Source organism: Globicephala melas, chromosome X (genome assembly GCF_963455315.2).
Source record: "Globicephala melas chromosome X, mGloMel1.2, whole genome shotgun sequence".
NCBI classification, from domain to species: domain Eukaryota; kingdom Metazoa; phylum Chordata; class Mammalia; order Artiodactyla; family Delphinidae; genus Globicephala; species Globicephala melas.
The window spans coordinates 55,401,631-55,424,956 of record NC_083335.1 but is presented as its reverse complement, the minus strand read 5'-3'; the positions used below and the strand labels follow the sequence as shown (position 1 = coordinate 55,424,956).

The 23,326-nt window shown below is 33.8% G+C and overlaps 1 protein-coding gene and 1 non-coding gene across 2 annotated transcripts in view; both read left to right on the top strand.

The window, feature by feature from the left end:
- Positions 1 to 23,326, top strand: part of DACH2 (dachshund family transcription factor 2) — a 615,381-nt gene that overhangs the window by 198,977 nt on the left and 393,078 nt on the right. The gene's annotated exons all lie outside the window — the stretch shown is intronic.
- LOC115848376 (U6 spliceosomal RNA) lies at positions 9,881 to 9,986 on the top strand. Its single transcript, XR_004037659.1, has one exon. It is a non-coding gene; the product is annotated as a U6 spliceosomal RNA (small nuclear RNA).

Below are 23,326 nucleotides of genomic sequence, written 5' to 3'. Positions count from 1 at the left end.
TTACTTTGATATAATTACTTTTTTTTAAACAACTTTATTGGAGTATAATTGCTCTACAATGGTGTGTTAGTTTCTGCTTTATAAAAAAGTGAATCAACCATACATATACATATACCCCTATATCTCCTCCCTCTTGTGTCTCCCTCTCACCATCCCTATCCCATCCCTCTAGGTGGTCACAAAGCACCGAGCTGATCTCCCTGTGCTATGTGGCTGCTTCCCACTACCTATCGATTTTACATTTGGTAGTGTATATATGTCCATGTCACACTCTCACTTCGTCCCAGCTTACCCTTCCCCTGTTCCTGTCCTCAAGTCCATTCTCTACATCTGCATGTTTATTCCTGTCCTGCCTCTAGGTACATCAGAACCATTTTTGTTTTTTTAGATTCCATATATATGTATTAGCATATGGCATTTGTTTTTCTCTTTCTGACTTACTTCACACTGTATGACAGCCTCTAGGTCCATCCACCTCACTACAAATAACTCAATTTCGTTTCTTTTTATGGCTGAGTAGTATTCCATTGTATATATGTGCCACATCTTCTTTATCCATTCTTCTGTCGATGGACACTTAGGTTGCTTCCATGTCTTGGCTATTGTAAATAGAGCTGCAATGAACATTTTGATACATGACTCTTTTTGAATTATGGTTTTCTCAGGGTATATGCCCAGTACTGGGATTGCTGTGTCGTATAGTAGTTCCATTTTTTGTTTTTTAAGGAACCTCCATACTGTTCTCCATAGTGGAGGTATCAATTTACATTCCCACCAACAGTGCAAGAGGGTTCCCTTTTCTCCACACCCTCTCCAGCATTTACTGTTTGTAGATTTTTTGATGATGGCCATTCTGACAGGTGTGAGGTGATACCTCACTGTAGTTTTGTTTTGCATTTCTCTAATGATTAGTGATGTTGAGCATCCTTTCATGTGTTTGTTGGGAATCTGTATATCTTCTTTGGAGAAATGTCTATTTAGGTCTTCTGCTCATTTTTGGATTGGGTTTTTTGTTTTTTTGATATTGGGCTGCATGAGCGGCTTGTATATTTTGGAGATTAATCCTTTGTCAGTTGCTTCATTTGCAAATATTTTCTCCCATTCTGAGGGTTGTCTTTTGGTCTTGTTTACAGTTTCCTTTGCTGTGCAAAAGCTTTTAAGTTTCATTAGGTCCAATTTGTTTATTTTTGTTTTTATTTCCATTTCTGTAGGAGTTGGGTCAAAAAGGATGTTGCTGTGATTTATATCATAGAGCATTCTGACTATATTTTCTTCTAAGAGATAAACTTCTCCCTTGATTTCATAACAAATGAAGATCTGGTTACTTAAAAATAAAAGAGAATCAAAAGCCCAAAACCTCAGCCTACTGTCACATGAGTAAAACATGTTAGAGATCATAGTGGTTTCTTAAAGAAAGAAACTTACAAAAAAGATATTTGCACAAAATGTGTAACAATAATTTAGTAAATGTTATCAGAGGAGAAATTTAACCTTTGAAATAGAAAAAGATTTTTTACATATCTCTGTATACAATATTATTTAATTACTATAAGTTTACTAAATTTTAAACTGCTATGTGTAAACAAATTATGAATGCTCTGTTTAAAATATAAGCTTTCTCTGGGCTTTCTTTTCATAAAGAATGCTTAGTGTACTCTAGCCAATTATAGAATTGAATTCTAGTATAATAGAGCTTATTTTTAAAACACATATGTGATTATACAACAGGTCAAATGTCATCTTTAGAAACATAACCAGTACATGCCTTAATACTGAATAAATAGTATGCATTTAACTATGCAAAATATTGTACTAAGCATCTATATTCTTGGGTTCTAGCATGTATTGTTTACTATCTTAAATATAAGCATCTGAAATTTTAGATTATAAATTATTCATTATCAGAGTGTATCCGTGTTTTACAGGCAACAAAACTCAGTGATCTGAAAGATTTTAAATTTTTCCTGAGAATTGATAGCAAAGGAAATATCTCAGCAAATATCAATAGATCATTAGGCAAGGAAACTTACAAGGGAGTCTAGAACAGTACCACAATTTGGAATTATATTCTAAATTAGTAATTTTCAACAAATTCACATGTAAAATGAAAAAAAAATGAGATCCATGATGTTAACAAAATCTTTATTGCCTACTCTCCCACCACAATGAGATATATAATTGTGAACATAACATGGCTTCATTATTGTTTGCCTACTAGAGCCTCAGCCTCTAGACTTAGACTTACTTTACAAGTCTAAGTCAAAGTAATACCCATTTTTAATTTCATAAAAAAAACAAACAACAAAACTAGCCAGGTGCTTAAGGCAGCTGCTAGCTTAAAATTAAATTAAGTGGTCTCATATTGTAATTATTCATGTTAAAAAAAATCTGTGAATTCCAGTGTAGCTTTTACACTGAATTCCAGTGTAACCCTCTTGCACTTGAATGCCTCAATAATGTGTGAGGAATACTTTGTGTCATTTTTGTCATCATATACCATCCAATTCAAAATACAATATTCAAGTGTTTGAGAGAAGCACTTGTTTGCATGAATGGATTAAGGAGTCATATTTATTTAATTATTCTTTAGTGATAAATTTTAGTGATAAACTTACATGTAATATTTCTTAAAATGGGATCAATGCATAACCATTAAATCTAAGGAGCATTGAATTGAGATGGTTCTCTTTCCCACTCCCACCTTCTATGTTTGGAAGAAGAATGTTATGCAAATAAAAGTATGGGAGAAAGGGATTTTTTTTTGCTTTCTTTACTTATTGCTAGAAAAGCTTAGTGGTATTTTCAAAGTGATATTACCCCTCAGAAAAGGAGTAATGAATCTTTAAAAGCTAAACTACATCTTCTTTACTTTTATCAAATTCTCTATAAATCTTTCATGACAGTTTATTTAACAAAGTGTCATTGAAACTGTATCGATGATTGATGTGACCCATGTAAGATCAACATGAAATGTTTGTAAATGTCAGCAAAATGTGGCCATCTAAAAGCATATAGTGATGGAGTTTCTGTGAAAGTGAAAAACAAACAGAAAAATGTTTATCTTATTCTATACTTTCTGGTATGCAATTACACATTCATAGAAGAAGTATTGTATTTGATTTTCCTTGGAGTTCATGTCATCAGAGGTCTAATTTGCTTTTGACATTTACCCTTTCAAATCTTTGGTCTCTTATTCAGTGGATAAGTTTTCTCTATCATGTATGAAAAAATAATATAGACTCAGAACTTCTTAGCAAAAAGATAATTATTTTGGAAAGTATTAGCATGACCTTGACCAAAAACCTTTATGTACAGATTATGGGAGATTATCCACATAGAGATGTTATTGAAGAGATCCCATCTATATGTGTAGACAAAAAAGTGTTGTTCATTTTCCATTTAATTGAAAAACATTTATGATATAAAAACAAATGTTATAAGATAGAGAATGAAAGAGAAGGAAAATAACAGATTAAACTATAAATATATGAGTAACTCAGTAGCTCACTCTGACTTGAATAGTTTCTTTATATTTCTCATAAATGTATTTTTGTATAAAACAAACATTATCCTTAGAATAAATTCCTTCCTTGGGAGTGATGTTTTGGTTGTTATATTTTTGCATTATATTGACACAAAAGCAGAATGAATAGAGTGAAATTAATGCAGATGATGAATGGGAAATGAATAGTAGAGAATACAAAACAGAAATTTGAAAATCAGTTGTCATTGTGAGATTTTCCCATTGAAATGAGAGCATTTTTGCAGGATGGGGATTGTACATGTATTGTTCACCTAATTAATACATTCTTCACTCATTTTGGCAAATAAATTCACAAGTCCACAATACAATGAAGAATTGCAGAATGCTTATTCATCATTATAAGCTGTTTCCTATCATAATGGTTTTGAATGATTTTGTATATATATATATGTATTTATATTATATGTTTTTGTATATATATGTATTTATACATTTTTAAATTTTGTATATATGTATTTATGCATTTATAAGTTTATATACATATATACTTGCATAGTATTTATTTTTAAATGGTATATGGATGCCTTGCTCATTCTGTAGAGCTGGTTGGAAATGCTTGGTAATGTTACAGCAGAACCATGATTAACTGAAAAACAACTACTTTAAATCCTCAATTAAACAAATTTCTCTGGGGAGTTGTACTTAACTTTGAGGAGAATATGGCAAGATAAGGCAATTCAAGAAGTATCTTGGCATCAGTACACATTTCATTTCAATTTTATTTGCTCTCTGCATCTTTATGGCACAATGTTTAGTTATGTTCAGAGTGATGACACTAAGCTATAGCAAGATCTCTGGTCATCTGAGAAAGATTCCATTTTATTTATAAGCTTGTATTTGCAAAAGTAGGAAATTGTTCTAACATATTTCTAAAGATATTAAACTATAGGACTTTAAGTATAATTTAAATAGTCATTTTGAGCAGATTCAGCAAAGCTCTATGACATACTATCTATAATATTCCATTCCCTGAACAATTCTGTTAATTATTATACCTTGAAAAACACATTAACTATCTTTAAGCCTATTATATGTGTATGATTTTATTTTCATGTATATGATAATATTGAAAGAACTGTACTGGACATTATAGAAGTATATGGAGGCACATGTTTTTCCTGCTTGCCCCTTGAATCTAATATGAGAAATAATTCATGTATTTCTGTATTGATTAAATAAAAGGTAAGAAATGTAAATGCCTTAAGACAGGTATAGAAAAAGATAGAGAATAGCGTGGCCTCAGAAGGATGAAAGGCTTTTAGCTACTAAGAATAGGAAGGCTTACAATGAATAAGAATGACTGAAAGTCAAAGTGTCAATAAGAAAAGAAATATATATTATTAAGAAAAGAACAGAGCTGAGCTCAGTATTATGCTTTTTCTTGACTCCTAAATTTCTACAAATCATAATTCAAAACCAAACAATTTTTATGAATTTACATTACTGTTTTTCTCTGAAAGAAAAAGTATGGATAGTTTTTCTTCCATGACAATATTTGATTTGTTACTCTAGTGAAAATATAAAACTTGAAATATACTACAGCTTTAAATTCAGAGAAAGAGAGACAAACAACAAAATATTTGATAATGTCATAAAGTTCAACTTAATCAAAATGCACAAATGGAAATTTTTAGTATATTTGGAACTCTTCTATCCTTTCAGAAAAGAGGTATGGACAGAGATTTCCATGTCCAAAAAAGAGGTGAGCTATATTTGCTTCCTTTGCAAACCCTCTGTCTTGATACTGTCAGGGATACTTGCATGATCCCAGCAGCTCCGTTTTGAAAGGAACCTGTGGTGTCCATCAGATCATGCTTAAATGCATGGAGCACCCAAGACTATGGCTTTGAATTTGTGACATTCTTGACTAGCAGCATACACTTCCAGATACCATAGTTTCTGACAGATATCTGTAGGTTCTTTGAAGTAAAAGGCACCAGATCCAATGAAACTGGCCATAATTTTGACAACCTGGAAGAGATGTGTACATAATGTTGTGGGATATCACATTGATGCCTTAAGTGTTCTGTGCTCTGGCTTGATTCCTACAAGCTTTAAAAAGGTGGTTTAGAGTATCTGTTACTTCAAAAAGAATTACCTACTTTTAATCTCAATACATAGAAAGATTGCTTTAATATATTCATTTTCAATGTTTTTTTCAGAATGAATGACCTGAAGAGCTTTGCAGTTGGGGCTCTCTGTATAGTAAACACAAAAATGGGATAATGCATTTGTTTTGCCTGTATGTTACTGATTTCCTATACTATGACCTTTGAAGACCTTGATAAATTCATTTTATTTTGCCAATTTGGGTCAAGGAAGCTGGAGGTGTTAAAGACTGTGCTATATGGTTCCCCATGGCTGCACAATCTAAATGTAAATCTAACATTGCTGATGAAAGTAGTAGGCTACATGGATAAGTTGTTGAATGGTAGAAGCGGGGTTGGTACTTTATAGTGATAGACAGAATATGGTTGGTGAGGCTTCTTCAAGCTCATAAGGCTATTTTACACGTTGGGGTAACTGGCTTCAAATACCTAACCTTGTAATTTAGAAAATGTTCTAAGGGTGAAATCATGGTGTCAGCAGAAATGATGCTGAACTCTCTTTTCTTTTTTCCTAAGTAATACCTTATTGTTTCTTGTTATCAGCAACCAGAAGTGGTTAGAAAGTTCCAATTCTGCTTAAGAATGAAAGATGTGAAAGAATTACCAGAGCAAGCCTTGGTTACTGCATTCTTATTTGGACAGTATTTTCAATCTAGAAGTATATAGTAACTGTCAATGGTTATGAGTCAAGTTCATTTGTGCTTGAATAATAAAATAGAATATAAGCAGAACACCATGAAATATATAGAGCTGTATGTTTACATTTTGGTGTTAGAGTATTGCTGACTACAGTAATGTTCTAAGTACTTGGATGTCATTTAGGGAGCTCTCCTCTTCATTTGCCTACCTTTGTAACTTTGTAAGCTATTGCCCATTTTATTCATCTTATTATTTTCTTGTTATTATTTATTGGTATGCCATTTATCATTTGTCCTTATTCCATTTTTAACTGAGCATGTCTTCACTTATTTAATTCTAACTCCTTCTTTTAAGATGTCAGGGACTCTCTTCATTATGTCAGTTGAAAGCTAGTGGGCATATTACCAATTCTTTTTTGAGTTTTTGCTAAAGATATGAACTCATTTCTAGTTAAGCCATCTGTAAAATACCACTCTATATGCTGATTCCAAGCTTGTTACTCCTAGAAATTAATGCACCCACCAAACAAGGTTAGGGAGTGTGTCTTGTCATCATGTTAAAGACTTGTATTCAAAATCCAACAAAACCCAAAAGACAGTTATAATGTGATATTGTCTAATATGTTGGAAGTTAAAGACTTAGCTGTTTATTTAGCCTGTGTGGCTTAGGAAGGGAAGGGTAAGGACAAAGCGATAAGGACAAGCAGTTGGAAGAAGACATATTTAATGTCCTCCATTTTAACCCCCAGTCCGCAGTAAGCCTCACAGAGATAACATTGTTGGTAGAAGAGATGTGACAATACATTTTTAGGGAGTTACCTGTGGAAAATTAAAGTGGATTAAATCATTACATCATTCAATAAACATTTATTAAGTGTTTACCATGTGCCATGAATTCTACTAGGTTCTAGTGATGTGGAAATGTATATACACACATATATACATATTTTATGCATGCACCTATGTTTTTGTGTAAAGTTTCCAAATTCTACTAGATTGATAATGAGTGCTAACCAATGGTAAATATTAATAATTCAATAAGCATTTGCTATATCAAATTGAATGAATTGAGATTGTTATTGCCTTATTCTCCAACTTTGAAAATGGGAACTTAACAGTGTTTCCTACCAAAACTCTGTCTCTTTCTATCCTGACAGATGCTCTCAGTAAGTTAGATATTTCATTGATATTCTACTGTGGCACTGTTAATCTTATTTTGATTGAAACAACATTCTGGACAGCAAAATTGATGAGTGCTTATGGTGAGGCTGTTGCAAAAAAGTAGTAAGAAGGTTTCATATTTAGGTGTGCCTGGGGCAAGAATTATGACCTTCTTTAAAGTTATAATTTAGAAAATATTCTGCTTATTTTGCTTCTTTTAGCACAGTATGGATTATCAATATATGTATTTAAGGATTTTTAATATCTATATTTTGATTGACATATCTTCTGTCATTTTCAATGACTTTCTTGCCTAAACAACATATAATAGAGTTTCACAGAGGACAGGACATTTATCTTTCTTGTTAGGTGATACCTTTTCCAACACAGAAGTCACACTGCCAGCCATATGTCATATAATAACATCATCAGATTCTTGAAGACCACTATCATGTAGCATATTTGTTGCACAAGTTAATTTTAGGACAGTTTTGTTAGATAGAAAATATAAAGAGGAAGTAAAATAAAAATTAATACAATGTGGAAGATATTATGCTTAACTTAAAATACACATTATATGTCAAAAGGTAAGAGATATTTTTGCACAGTGCTATAATTTAGTCATTAGTCTAGCTCTTTGCTATTATCTAAAATAAGGATTTGAGCTAAACTAAATTATGATCTAAAAATGCAGTAAGCCTTACTAGTTGGTGGAATCCAAACCTCCAAATTATTATCATTATTATTTTTACTAAATCACAAGCTGAGCTAAAATTTTTTAATCCAATGACTCAGAACTGGAAATGAATTTATAGATTTTCTATAACTATTGAACTAGAACAAAACCAGTATATCAAAATAGCCTCTAAACTGAGCAGATATCTCATTCAGTTCACTCATTCCTAGAATAAAATATTTTTATACTATACCTATCCTTAAGATATGTTTAAAAATAAACTTAGAACACTGACAACCTTGTGAGTTTTGCCACTTTAATATTTTATTTATAGTGATTGTTTGTGAGACTTTTTTCCCTCTTTATTTCTGGCTTAAAATACCTTTTAATTCACTAGTTAGTTTTAATTAATGTTTAGAATAATGAGTAACTTAGGATGGAGTGTTATATATCTGGTAAAATGTCAGCCTTGTTTTTTGGATTTATGGCAGTTTTATTTATTAACAAAACTTGAATTCTCTTTGGTTTGAATTCTGCTATGATTTTTCACCTAGGAAACATTTTCCTCCCTCTATGAAATAAGGATTTTACCACAGTAAGCATAGGAAATGTAACAAAGAAGAACTATTTTCTAATCATTCAATAAGACATTATTCAGTATTAGGGCTGTGTTCGTCTGAAGAAATAAAGTTGTGGAGGTATAGTCTTTTTTTTTCCTGAAAGAAGGGAGAAATATTTCTTGAAAAGAGACATATGGCAGCATGATACATTATTCTTCACTTAGGGAGAGATAGTGTAATAAGACAACTTTCAGTTGTAAATAGCAGTTAAGATTTAAGTAAAGACCTGTTTTTGTCCTGTAAGGCAAAAACATTATAACAGTAAATGATCACTAACTGTTCAGATATAATCACCTTATGTTGTACATGTCCCCACTACACTGCATTATTTAAAATAACATATTTCAGACATTATTTAATTAGTTGAATTGTTACAATGAATAATTAGTTATTCTAAAAATCTGTCCATATAGATTTTTTCTGACAGCTTCTTGATCATAATTAAAACCCATGTAGGTTTTACAGGGTTCAGAGATGGAGGATTTGAAGAAAGCTTGTAAAACTGAATGCTAGAGCATTGGACACATTGAATATCAGTTGTTTTGCTAACATTGTTAACTGAACCTGGTAACTCATGACAGATATTTTTCATTCAGAACCAAACTCAAATACTTTTCCTCAGGGTTAAATTGCAGCCAGAGAGAGTGACATTACACACACACACACACACACACACACACACTTAATCTTCTATTCTACAGTACTATTTACTCCCATTCCAGATACTAAACATACTGCCTCTTATAGGAATGTTTTACATTAAATTTATATGACAAAAGTAATACACACTTAATACTATTACCTGTTGGGGGAAATCAGGATTTTGAAAATTGAAGAGGATGATAGGAATAAAAGGCAGATATTGTTTTCTGGTAGAATAAATCCACTATTATTGCTGTCTTTATATTCCAACTAATGTTCAGCAACAAGTTAATACCCAATGGCAATTGACATTAAGACTGGCTAATGGTCAATGTTTGATATATGTAAAAGCACAGTTTATACTAAACCAACTGTATGTACCATGGAAAATAGTATATAATTAGAAGATACAATGTTTATCTCATATATTCATGTTGGTTTTTTTCCTGCTTTGAACACTAGCTGGATTCTCAAGCTAGTTTTGATTATGTGTTTTTTTTCTATCAATACATATACTAAAATTGGAATGATACACAGAAAGATTAGCATGGCCTCTCTACAAGGCATGCACATTTATGAAACAATCTTCACATTTTTCATACTCATCTTTAAGGATCAGATCAAATGCCACCCCCTTTGGTCTCCTCAGGATGAATATTTCTCTCTTTTTGTCCTCAAAATGCATTGTTTATGTCAGTATTTTAGTCCTTAGTGTACATGTATATTTTTCTTATATTATTTTGAGTTCTGACCATGTATAATGCATCTTTATACTCCCCACAACATCTAACACAGTGCCTTGTGCATAGTGGGCACTCAAAACATCCTTACAGAGTTGAATTTTTATGAGTCATTTGCTGAACATTAGCTGCAGTATGCACATGTGCAAGTACACAGGCTTATAACTTATATAAAATAAATGAGAGAAGATCATTTAAATTTACCAGTTGCTCTAAGTTTTGGAAGTTTTCTGGATGTCTAAACGATAAAGGAATTGGTGACAGATTTTAGAAAGAGGGGAGAAGGCATTGCGTATGAAAGGAGAAATGTCCCTGGTTCAGGCCTCACTTTTTAAAGCAAGCAGTTGTTTGGAATTCTAAAACAATTATACTGACTATTAAGGAATAGGTTCATGTAAAATATTGTGGCAGTAGCTGAGCTTACCCCATTATGTCATTTGGCTTCTGTGTTTCTTTTTCTTATATATCGTGTCTTATAAAGTGTACCATTTTCCCTTTGGGACTACTAGAGTGACCTCTTTTCTCAGTATGTATAAAAAGTTAAAGGTATCTTGTAACAGCTTATAGCTCATGGGGAAAATGTGTCTTTTCATCTGTTTGCTTGTAGACATTGTGCTATTAAAGAGTTGCCATTTTTTCCCAAAAATAGTATTTAGGAAAAAACACAGTCTGGAAAAGTTATGGGCATTTTATTTTCGCCACATCTAAAGCTTTCCAAGTGTTCTGAATGAGCCACTGCACACTTTGATATTTTCACCTTCAAGTCTCTCTGTCTCTCTGTGTGTATGTGTATCTATGTATTATGTATGTATGCACACACACAGGTATATATTTGTTACATTTTTTTTACCTTTCTCAAATATGCCATGCTAAACAAATGGTTGCCTTCTATCAACTTGCAGAGAATATTAGTTTAACTGTTTTGACTGGTGATGCTGAAGCTCAGCAACGATTCTGTATCTTTACTGCAATCTTAAAACTTGCCATGAGCGGAAGAAGGGTTGTTGAATTGCCACCGCTATACAATTGCACCAAGATTAAGTAAAATGTTCATCTCTGTCGAATTTAGCTGAATAGAATCCATCAAACCATGGTCATATTTTTCTAAGTGTGCTTGGAGCTCTGTGGATGTGCAAATGAAAGACCATATGGAGGTGGCTTTCTCCAAGGTACCAGTAGGTATGGTTTTGTGGGTTGCACGTGCCTGTTGGCACTGTTGGCAGTTCAGCACCCTGGGAAAGGCATTGCTTTCAAACATGAGTAATTGATGAATTGTACGTAATATGCAAATGTGAATGCATAAATCTCCTGAATGACAGCTTAATTTATGTGAGCTTTTAAGAATGTGGGATTAGATTTTAATTAAATATCTTCAAAGGCACCCTGACTTATTCAGTTTTTTGGCTGCTGTCTTTAGAAAGAAGTGGGGAAAGGTTTAAATCAAAATTTTACACACACTATTCACATTTTCCAACTAAGTGGTCATTGTTTAATAGAAAAATCAAGGTATTTAAAGCAGAAAAGCATTTGTCTTTAATTATAAGAACACTGCCATTATATTACAATGGTTGCAGTTTGTCATATATGATAGATAGATATAGAAAAATATATGTGGTTTGAAAATTAATGTCTTAAACTTTAAATTTAATTCTTAAACATATTTCAGATACTACCATATATCTTAGTATGCCAAATTGAACAATGGTAATTGTGGATAACACTTCTTAGTATAGATTGTTGGGATAGTAATACTGTATATCACCTCCTACATGTTATTATCTTAAAATTACCTAAAATAAAGAGTCAATGGAGACAGAGCTGACTACCCACCTTTGCTCTTAAATATGTAGTGTGTATAGATGTAGCTGTGTGTGTGCATAGTTTTAACCTCTGTTTAATAATAGTATATCAAACTTTATGTAATATGAAGATTAGGATAAAAAGGGTAATTAAAAATCTTTGAAATTTTCCACTTAATCTTTCTAAGTGATCAGATTATGAACTAAAAGGATATAAATTTAATAGGTCCACTTAAAGTGTGTTGTAAGTGCTGTTAATTCTTTTAAAGTATAGCACAGGGAACTCTACTTAATGCACTGTGGTGACCTAAATGGGAAGGAAATCCAAAAAAGAGGGAATATATATATATGTATAGCTGATTCATTTTGCTGTACAGCAGAAACTAACACAACATTGTAAAGAAATATACTCCAATAAAAATTAATTAAAATATATTTCAATTTATTTATAGTTTATAGTAAATCACATTGCCCATAAGTAATAAATTTTATAAATCTCGACCAGTTATAGGCTATGCCTAGTTTTTACCTATTTTTCCTACATATTCGCTTTCTCTTAATTTGCATTGAAAAGCTTAATTATTGACTACAGAGAAGTGGTACCTATATGTCTTTGCTTGAATATACTTTTCCTTTAATGTATCATTGTAGTGGTTAATTGAACAAACTCTGGAATCATACTTCATAGGTTCCAAATCCCAGCTCTAACACTACCTGTTGTGTGACTTTGGGCAGATCATTTAACTGTGCTTAAGTTTCAGAATTTCTGCCAGAATGTGGTGACAATATAAATCACTTAGAAATGTGCCTGGTACTTGGTAAGCCCCATGCAACTTATTGTTATTATTTATTTTCACTGTTCCCATCATACTCTCATTTTTACCTTGCAGGCCTGTCTCCTCTCTGGTCCCAAGACAGCTTCATTCTTATCTCTATGATTTAGTCTGGAATGGGTGTACCATGCATCTTCTTGTCCAGGTCCCATCCAAATTGAGACCTGGCTAAGGGCTCCTTTTCTCCATAAAATCTTCACTGACTCCTTCCTCTGAAACAGCTCCACTTTTTCTTAGTTTTCCTCTGTCACAGTCTTTGTTGTTTAATCGTTTCCTAATCTCTTTTGTTTGCACCAGATTTACAGTTGTGAAACCTATAGTCCACTTATTTGGTTTCTGTCATGCAACCTAAAAATTACTCCTAGTGTGAAGTACTAGCCCCCTTTATCTTTTTTGCCTTTATCCAAGTTTGGTAAATCGTGGAGATGCAAGATGTATGAAGCCTCAAGTGAGATGAGATGACCAGGCACAACTCCGCCCTTCAGGCCCTGCTTATTCTATTCTGTTATGGTTGAGTTTGTTTCTTCCACTGTGAGGAGGTGCTCTTCTGTTTATCAGAAATTAAGGAAGGGTCATTTGTCCTACACTAGGTCAAGAAATACATGCATATGATATAGTGTATTTAGAGTCAGACAGATGAGACCTACAATTTGGATCTCTTGGCTGGACTTCAGCAAGTTAGCCTTTCTGAGGGTTAGCTTCTGGTCTTAAAATAGGGATAATAGTACCCATCTTATGGAATTATTCAGAGAATTAAATTAAGTTGATGTGAACTTTAGCATAATGCTCAGCACATAGTAGGTGTTCATTTGTCAGTACTTTTCCTTCCTTTTAATCATCCAACAACAGTAACAGAACTCATAATAATGGGCTATGCAATGGAATTAAAGCTCTTCCTTAACTGAGATCTGGGAAAGGAACAGTGGAGAGTTTGTCCAGGAGCAGTATGTGACTAAATTTTCAAATTTCTTCTCTGCAGGGACCAGAATGTATAGATGCCTAATTTTAACACATACTATTATTTTTTAAAGGAAATAAAAAGGACCAAAATCACGATGCAGCTGTTTAGGATTTTTCAGTCAGAATATGGACTTAGGTTTTTCCAGGTCTCAGAGAAGACAAACTTTACTCCACTGTGGGCTCATAATTGGATTCACTTTAAATATAATTTCTCTGGCTGTAGTCATTTCAACTCTTTGAAACAGCCTATTATATACTCTTTCTTGTTTGATTTTGTGAACTGGGTATACTTTTTCTGTAGTCTAACTCAAACTACATTTGTGTGTAAGGTACTATGCCAGGAACTGTGGTGGGCTCAATGATGAAATCGGTAAGCCTCACACAAAACTGGCCATGTGGGCCTAATATGGTGAGGAGATCTTGCAGAGCACTTTGCACTAGCTAGGGTCTCACTAAATATCTATTTAATTTGCTATTTCAATTCCTAGAGAATAGAACTCTTTCATAGAGCATGCATGTAAAACTGTTTACCTGTATTCCTCTTTCAAGCTCACTTTTTTTTTATAAATGACAGTTCTATATTGAAAATACTCAATGACAGTTTAGGTTAAAATTTTCTCTTCCACACCATAACATACATTTTAGTAAAAATAACTTTTTTTTTTATTTTTGCGGTATGCGGGCCTCTCACTGTTGTGGCCTCTCCCGTTGCAGAGCACAGGCTCCGGACGCGCAGGCTCAGCAGCCATGGCTCACGGGCGCAGCCACTCCGTGGCATGTGGGATCTTCCCGGACCGGGGCATGAACCCGTGTCCCCTGCATCGGCAGGCGGACTCTCAACCACTGCGCCACCAGGGAATCCCAACTTTTTAAAAATAATAAAATGTCTAATTATAAATTATCTCTTAATTAAAACCATTCTTATCAACTACCCGTAAATTAGAAAAATAAATTATGATCTTTGTTATAAAAGAAAAGCACACAAAGTTTTTTTCTCCATGGGGTAAAAGTTGTAAAGTATTTTCATATTGCAACCACTACTCAGATAGTACAAATAACATAGGAGTTTAAAGTCAAGCAGACCTGATTTTGAATTTACTTACTAGCTGTGTGACATTAGGCTGGTTATCTGATCTCTATGAGCCTCAGATTCCTAATCTGTAAATTGAGGACAATAATATCTACTAGCAGAGTTTTGGTAGTTATTACATATGTTATATCCATATATCTATATTATCTATATCTCATTCTATCCATCTATCTCTCATCTATCTTACTTTATATATCACACTTTATATCTCAGTGTTTCCATTTACTTTTGCTTGTATACAGTCAAATTCAACTCAGATAATTATAGACATGCATCATTTTTAATAGTCCAGATTGGAAAAATGAAGCAAAGGAGAAATGCTTAAAGGGATTATAATGATTATTATGGAAAGATCCATGGGCTGGAAATCAGTAAGTGTGGGTTGCAATCATGGTTTCTTTCTAACTAGCTGTGTGATCATAGATAGGCAAGCCATTTCATCTCTTTGAGCTTTAGTTTCCCTATGTGTATGAGGAAGAATTTGCACTGTCTCCTAAGGTTCCTTATAGCTTTAACTTTTTAGGATTCTTTAGGTTCTTTGACTCTTGAGTTAGCATAGCATGGCAAGTCAGTGTGTGGGAACAAGATTCAGATTGCCTGGGCTCTAATCTCAGTTACCCAATATAACAGCTGTATGACTTGGGAAAGTCACTTAATCCCTTGAGCCACAGTTTCCTGATATTTAAAATGAGCAGGACAATAATCATATACACTTTGTAATGTTGTTAAGATTATTAAATGATTTGACATACATAAAGAACTTAGAAGAATTCCTGATACATAGTAAGTACCCACTAAAAATTACATGTTATTATTACACAAAACTGCAGAGGAGGTATACTAATGAAATATGTCCTGCTAATCTCAAATCCTGATGATGCAAGAATATATTCATAAGGCCAGTGAGTATAGCCAGTAATCCAGCAGGATAGTTCACCCATCTATTTCAATATTGAGATCTTACTTTGAATCTGTACAGAACTGAATAACCTGTATTTAGGTCTAATATTATATTTCCCTATATTGTTAGATATCCCTTCATGAATTCATATCTTACATTTGTAAAGTACTTGAGAGCAAAATTCACATCTTATACTTTCTATTGTCCTTCATTCAGATCATCTGACATTGGACCTTACCGCTAGTAGATGCTCATGAATAGTTGACTGATGATACAGGTTTTAATCCTTCCCAGAGTAGCTGCATTAAGAAAACTCCACAGTTCTCATTTTAAGTTTAATATGACTCTAGATACATATTTATGGAAGAATGCACCCTGAATCATGATGAGCAAATAACAATATTGGGCAGTATGGATCATAAAGATTACAGATGACCTCACTTCATAAATTACATTTTAGGCTAGACTACTTTCACCATCACATTTCTGACTGATTTTTTCCGAAATAATGTATCCTTGTATATTATATTTCTAGATGTTAAATGCTCACTGTTGTGCTATAAGATTGGAAAAATATTGTCTTATTGTTAGAAGAAGAAAATTCTGCTGATTAAAAGAGTTAGAAAGTCTCTTTAAATCTATTCTTTATAATTATTTAGAATGTTTACTTAGTATGGTTTTCATGAGGCTTTAAAACAAATAGACTAGAAAATTACTAGAAAATAGCCTCTTTGGGCAACAATATTTGCTCTGTCATTAATGTTTACTTAAGGAAAAGCTATGTAATTAAAGTCAGGAAGTCACAGTATACTTTAGAAGGAATCTTAGACTCTTTTTGCCTGCTACCATTTGGACATAGTTGCAGAGCGCATCCATGTATTCTGTTATTCATTTTGCAATTTATTTCCTTTCCGTTTGTTTTAATTTTCAGAACACTCACATTACGTGCACTGTAAAATGGAGACAAGTTGTTTTGTATTCTTTATTCCTAAGTAGAAAAAATAACAAGTACAGACATCTCCTTAAAATATTGTATGTCTCATTCTAAAAACAAACCAAGCCCAGGCTAATTTTGTAGAATGCAATAGTGAACGAAAAAGGGTAAACTTCCATTACTGATCCCTGTGCTGGGGCAGTTGTGGATCTTAGAGCAATGCACCATCACTGGTCTCATAATCTGGAAGCAATACAGGAGATGGCTCTCAGAAACAAAAATAGAATGTCAGATAGTCTGATTATATCTGAATAATAATGCCAAGAAATGTAATGCTGGTTACCAGCAATCGACCTAGGTCAAGTTTGTTCATTTCTAGTAGAATCAGACCAAACCCAGATACTTCAGTCCCTTTTAGTTATCCGAGTTTGAGGTAGCTATGTGCTGGATAGGTCCTATAATGATTTTCTGTGGCTTAAAACTCACCTTTAAAAGAAATTCAGCAGGTCTAGAGTAAGGCCTAGGCAGTTGTAATTTTTAAAAGCCTCACAGGTGATTCTGATATGTTTCCCGGATTGAGAATCACCAGGTTACTCTTTTCTATGATAAAAATTGTCTCCCAGGCTTCCCTGGTGGCGCAGTGGTTGAGAGTCTGCCTGCCGATGCAGGGGACGCAGGTTCGTATCTTGGTCCGGGAGGATCCCGCGTGCTGCGGAGCGGCTGGGCCTGTGAGCCATGACCGCTGGGCCTGCGTGTCCAGAGCCTGTGCTCTGCAACGGGAGAGGCCATAGCAGTGAGAGGCCCGCGTCCGGCAAAAAAAAAAAAAAAAAAAAAAAATTGTCTCCCTTTTCCATTTTCTTCAGGATGAACTGCTTTCCCAGTGAGACTATAAATTAAGTGAGCAAAGGTTTGCTGTAATCATTAGTCTTAACACTGGTAGATTTTTATAGGTATTGAATTGTAACCCATCTCTTATAGACGTAGGCAGGTCCTTTCAATTGATGTGTGTATAGATTCATGAATACAGTTGTATGTGACTTGATTTGGAGGATTGGAGTTGAAGACCATTAGCTAAAATGGTAACATAAAATACGTTAAAATCAGCCTAGATACAGAAATAAACTCCAAGTAGAAGCAAATTGAGTTTCTTAATATGTATTATGCACTCAGTAGACAGAAATCCTTAGAATACAGAATAATTCCACAAAAAAATACAACTATAGCCTAAAATGTAAAAAGTTTAGTCAACCAGTCTGTCTTCTGGCTATTTGATGTACACAATACCTTGTACTCCAGATGTTTTACTTACATGAACATAACCATTGTACAAGACAAACTTCTTAACAGGATAACTGAATTTCTCATTACTCATGTAGGTATTTTGTTGCAATACAGTTGCCACTTCAGAATGTTAAATCTGTTTTTAAATACAAGTGTCCCTAATTTCTTTACAAAACAAACTCTATGCACAATGATGTCACTAAGAGTGGCCATAATCAATATTCAAATAATGTATACAATAATACAAAATATTTCATTTAACAATGTTTGCTTCTATACGAAAAAAGAAACAAACCTTTATTTTGGCAGCAAGCATTTCCAAAGGAAGCAAATGTTTTAGTCACTGTGGCCAAAATAAATGTTTTCTTTAAGGCTGTTAAGGCAGCCAAATGTTTTCATAGCATTTTCAAAATGTTTCCACCCTTTATTTTCACAAAGAGAGTCTCTCTGCTTCCCACCCATCACCCTATGGAAATATTTTGAGAATGTAATTTGACCATGAAAACAGCAAAAACATTTTGAAAATGTTGTCTTTGCAAGTGTTAGAAGGATGCTCTCAAAGTTTAAACAAAAATGACAGTATAGTGCAGTTGAAAGAATACTAGAAGCGATGGAAATAGATACTGGGTTTGACTCTGTAGCTTACTTGTTAGGTCATCTTTAACTGATCACCTGACCTCTCTCAGCTTTCAGTTTATTAATCAGCAAGAGAAGGGAGTTTTACTAAATGCCATATAATCTGCATTTTGCATTTCAGTAAAATATCTATTGAATACATTGCGACAGGCAGGGACCTGGGACCTGGGACCCATTGCTGCAGTGCTGCAATGCTTGCACCTGGACAAATCTCTCCTTGAGCAACAAAATACAAAGAAACTATAGGGTCTAAAAATAACTGCGCACATGCCCAGTTGGGGCAATTTCTAGACAGAAAGATACAAAAGACTAAAAAACCCAACTGCCACTTCTGAAGAGCCCAAGGCAAAAACTGGGTGTTGGGAGCAAAAGCAGGGTACTGTGCATGACCCCTGCACACACCACCACCTAAGGGGTGGGCACACCACCTAAGCCACCCCTCCAGCCTGACCCCTGCACACACCCCTACCCTCACCCCATATAAGGAACAAGCTCGCCCCCCCCACTCAGGGAGCCAGTGAGTGAGCAAGGGAACCTGTTACTTGTTCTTGCTCCCCACTGCTGCAGCAGGGGCCCCAATAAAGCCTTTCCTGAATTTCTTGTCTGGCCTCTGATCAACTTCTATTGATTGGGGAAGACCAAGAACCCTGGTCAGTATCAACATGAGTCTTCAGAGATCTAAGTATCTTCTATATTTTTAAATAAAACGCGACCCATATCATAATTTTATTTTTATAATGGTAAATTCTCTTGCCTTTGTGTTTTATTTAAATAAAAACAAAGAAACAAATAAAACAAGCATAGTATTCTGAGACCTGAATTAAGTATTTCCAGTTTTGTATAGGTACTATAAACCTGAGCAGCTATGGATGGTTTCAAGTGTTTTCCAGCACAATACAACCATCTCTAAAACCAGTTTAAATGATTTTCCTCTTTGCCTCAGTTTCCCGGACTGGGCAAGTAAAAATACCTGCATCTGTCTTAAGTTTGACAAAGAGGAAAAAAAGTGAATATAAACACTAAATGAACCATGAGTTGTATTTTTTTCATTGTTCTGTCACTGTGGTTTAAAACTTTAGGCTGCTTATGGAGTTCTAAGGAGGTTTAACTCAGACAATATGGATAAGAAATTTGAGAAAAGCAAAATATGATGCTCATTATGTACTATACTACAGTGAAAGAAAAATGTTATACCAATTAAATAAACTGCATCAATTTAACAGTTCTAAGGTTCTTAATTACAACACTACTACCAATAATAGCTGTCAAGTTGTTAAGCACAATTATTAAAGACTGTGTACCAGGCACCACTCTGCAGACATACTTTGTCTCTCATGTGTGCTCATGTGTGTGTGTGTGTGTGTGTGTGTGTGTGTGTGTTTTCTATAACTCTGAGAGGTAGGTGTTAGTAATTCTAATTTGCAGATTAAGAATCGGAGACACATAGAGGTTAAATGACTTGCTTAGTATCAAATCACTTGCCTAGGTACAGCTGGCAATAGGCTCAAAACCTGATCTACATGATATTAAAGGAATTAAAACATCTGTGTTTCTTTGTCATACAACTGCTGCAACTAACAGCCTTTATAATAGTAATGCAATAGATAGGTGAAGGGTATGAGCTGGACAGTTTCATCAGTTCCTAGAGACCTTTTCTCTTGGACTTTAGAATGAGACTAAGACAGAGGCAATTTTGATTGTCCTGACAAATGATCTGTCCAAAGCAAGGCCCCAAAGTCAAACTCTGGTCATAATTCTTGGAGGTCTATTTCATGCCTTTTGACTTAGAAGGCCACAAGGTGCTTTCAGCCCGTTAGTGTGGCCTAAATGGAGAGGGTGCTAGCCCTGCTCTAGTACGGCCATGAATGTTATCTCTGCCTAATTCTGAATGGCAGTGAAATCCATATGGCTGCAGGTGAGCAAATAGTATAACAAACTTACAGGAAGATGTAGCCGTGACATTTTGCATACATGGAGCAAGGCTTTAGCAACTGAAGAAAGGTATCTGGAGGTGCATTTTAAAAATTTATTTATTTGTAAGGACTGCTCTTGATTTGTAGTTGTTCCTAAATTAGAAATTTTCCTTTCTGGGTCAACTTTTAAGACTCACAAATAGTGAGTGACTGCTAATACCCCAACAATTTTTTAGCATCAATAATGTATGTAAATAAATATAAAGATGCAGGGATCCTCAAGGAACTTGAAATACAGCTAGGGAAATAAAACATTAGTTAAATTTTTAAATTGGAGAGACATGAGCACATCTGACTAAGATATAAGAAATGTCACAATGAAGATGAGTGGAATGAACGAATAAAGCAACTTCAGAGCTGTGATTGGGCACCTAACTCCCAACCTCAACATCTTCCAATCAATATGTTTAATCTTGTATTTTTTTCCGGAATAAGCCACTATGTGTATTTCTTTTCTACTGCCGAATCACCAAGTGACAACTTTATCTCTCTTGGTTTCATCTTGTCTTTTTCAGACTCTTTTTTTAATATCAATGAAATTAGGTTTAAAAGACAAAGATCATTTGATGCACCAATATTTACAGATGACTATATATATTCTAGACCAGTGTTGTCCAATAGAAATATGATGAGCCACAAATGTGATCCCCATGTGTAATTTTGTTTTCTAGTTTCCACATTTAAAAACTAAAAATAAATAGGCAAAATTAATTTTAATACATTTTATCAATCCCAATATATCCAAAGTAATATCACTATAACATGTAATAATATAAAAATATTAATGATATATTTTACATTATTAATTTTTTGTACCAAGATTTCAAAATCCAGTGTGTATTTTAGTTACACAACAACTCAATTTGCACTCACCATGTTTCAGGTGCTCAATAACCACATGGGGCTACATAATATTATAAGGCATATTTTGATGTATAAATTTCTATATTTCAGCTGTAATTATTGTTATAATTAAAGAACAGTTTAAATGAAAGAAGTGCAATGCTTATAAAAGCTAGAACTATGATAAATTATTTCTTCAATACCAAAATCCATTCTTATTAAACAGGCAAATAAAAGTGAGTGACCATAGTTTTAGCATATGGCTGAACAGTGACACTGCAAATATAGTTTGCATTACAGGTAGATGATCTACCGAAACATCGATAGCTAGGTTGCTAGCATAGATATGGTATTAGCATGTTATTAGCATTAAATGTTTTGGAAATGCTTTTAATTGCTGCACATCACATTATCTGTACTTTCCACCATGGGAACATACATATTGTGAATCATTCCTTAGAACTGTCCCTGCTTAGGAGACTGGCAGTTACTTAGCAGTCAACTTAGACTTTTTTTTTATGTTGGATTTTTACTTTAGGTAAGAATCATACCTGTTTTATAGTTATGACTTGCCATAAATTATCATGAATTATCACTAAATATGGAGATGGCCTAAACCAATTTATTCATATGCCAATATTTTCTCTTTAGCACTTGAATGTATACTTTTTGGCCTGCCTGTTGAATAGCATTTTTCTCAAAAGTTTATAAACTCAAAGTCTGAAATATTAAATCAATTTGTTCTTGTCTTTGTCACTCCAAATCTAGTCAATTTTGATTTATATATTACTTATAAATATTTGTTTCTGGTTAAAGGCTGATAACTTACTTGCTTTGTGTTTCTTTGCAGATATATATTATACTTAGAGAGCTTTAAAAAATCATCACCATTTTAAACATTTGCTTCATATCAAAAAATTAATGTTAAAAAAATTAATGTATTAACATTGTACATTAACTACCAATGTGTACATAGGCAGCTTATTTCTTTTGAAATATCCTACTCAGATTACAAAAAACAATTTTGGATTTGAAATAGTTAATTTTAACTGGAAGTAAGGACATTGTTGCTCAGAATGCAGTTGGTTTAGTTTGCTACCCATTTACCCTTGTGTATAGTTAATGTACAGAAAAGAAGAATTCTTGATAATGTAGGAAGATCCAATAAAAAACCTCAAGACTCTGAAGGGTGAGAGTTGCTATTGAATTCTTCATAAGCCATGCTGACTGTTATTGCCCCCCCACAAAAAGACAGGAAAATTTGACCCATATGGAGGCAAGTGAAGGCTCCTTGGTATTATCCCAAAGATCCTATAATATTAAATAGAAGGAACAGAAGTCATTTAAGCTGACATCTTCAGCTTACGAATATAGAGGAATGGTGTCCAAGGGGTGGGGTAACTCACTCAAGATTGTGGAGATTATAATGGCAGTTCCAAATCTGTTGTAATACTCTTATGCTTCTAAATATGCTCATTTCCAGGACTACTAAATGTTTAAGAAAATAGCTTTCCATATCTTTTGGTATATAGATTTGTTTCTCATAGTTAAATTTTGCTAAAATCAGATACTTTACACTGTGTTTCTTCATGATTTTTCATTGCAGATATAATAGTTTTATCTTCAATTATATAAAATATGAAAATGGCAAGGTCAAATGAAGAATTATTTGATTTAGAAAACATGACCACCATGGTTTCCTTTCAGAGAGTTATGTTCTGGTAAATGTTTAACAACTGGCTGCAGGTTAGGGTAGGAGTGGAGCCCTGATTTGTAGTATTGGCTGATTTCTGTGGTGTAAATAATCCCAGCACGGCCTATGTCAAGCTACTGACATGAGATCCTCAATGTGAAGTTAGAAGTTGATGCACATAATTGGTGCTCGAAAGCTGGTAAAAATTGGTTCCGGCACATCACTGCTTTCAGAGCCCAAATGACAGACTGGTG